This window comes from Octodon degus, unplaced genomic scaffold (assembly GCF_000260255.1).
Source record: "Octodon degus isolate 3935 unplaced genomic scaffold, OctDeg1.0 scaffold00017, whole genome shotgun sequence".
In the NCBI taxonomy this organism is placed as follows: Eukaryota; Metazoa; Chordata; class Mammalia; order Rodentia; family Octodontidae; genus Octodon; species Octodon degus.
In genome coordinates, this window is record NW_004524593.1 from 4665 (window position 1) to 6144 (window position 1480).

The following is a 1480-nucleotide window of genomic DNA, read 5'->3' on the forward strand; positions in this document are numbered from 1 at the left end:
AGCAAACTAAGTGCCTGCTTAGGCAAGCACAGGGAGCAGTTTTTGATTCTCAGCACCACATGCTATGCCTGCCTTGCTCCTGGGCAGGCTGAGCCTACCACTGAGACTGGGCGGGTGTGGTGGCACATACCTGTAATCTCCTCTGTAAGGAGGCTGAAAACAGGAGAACCGCTACCAGTCCAAGCTGCGTAGTGAGACGCTGGACCAAATACATAAAAATAAATAAATAAAGGAGTTGAAAAGAGAAACAGTTCATATATAACAGTTGGAGGTTTCATTACTGGGCTTTTACTAATGTATAGAACAACTCCACAAAAGATTAACAGAGACACGGTAAACTTGAACAACACTCTAAGCAAATTAAACCTAGCAGCCATCTATAGAATGCTTCACCCAACAAATCAAACCACATACTGTTTTTCAGTGCACACAGAACTCTAGAGAATTTAAAATATGCTCAGACAAGAACTCGAACAGCATGAATGTCCATAGCAGTATTATTCATAATATCCAAATATTAGAAACACCTAAATGCCCATGACCTGATCAGTGGATAAACAAATACTGGGATATTTGTATACTTCCATGTTATTTGGTCCTATAAATGAATGGAATGCTGTTATGTACTACAACATGGATGAATTTCATAAACAAATGCTAAGTGAAGTAAGTTGAACATAACAACAAACAAACAAACAAAGGCCACATAAGATTTAGTTTAGATGAAATGTCCTGGATAGATAGATTCCCAGAAACCATATGTGTTTTCCATGGCCTACAGTAAGGATAGAATGGGAGTGACTAGTTAATAGGTGTGAGGTTTCTTTTTGATGCAATAAAAATATCCTGGAAATATATGGTGGTATGATGGTAGTATAATAGTGTGAACATGGTAAATGTTACTGAATTTTATGCTCCAAGGTAGCTGCATACTAAATAAGTTCTGTGAATTACATTTTCATAGAAATTAAATTTTAAAAGAAAGATAAAAGCACATCCTTTTGTATTTACATTTTTTGATGGCTTTCATTCCTTTGTATGAATCTAAGATTCCATCTGCTATCATTTCTCTTTGTTCTGAGGAGCTTATTTTTATCATTCTACAGTACAGGTCTATTAGGGATGTATTATCACAGAACTTTTTCTTAAATATTTTGTCATATTTAAGGAAATTTTCACTAAACCTGGGGCTAAAAATGTTTCCCAGGCACTTTATTTTTCACATGTATTTTCTACTCATTGTTTTTCATTTCTTTTTCTTCCAACACTCCAAGTACAAGATATAAGGCAGATTAATATTTTCTCATATAACACTTATTCACTGAGGTTATTTGAATCAAATATTTTCCTCTTGATTTTTTTCTACTAGATTATTTGTATCGATACACCTTAAAATTTACTCTTCTTATTTCTTCTCCAGTGCAATGTAATCTGTTAAATTTTTCATTTCAGTGATTGCACATTTTAATTCTGATATTTT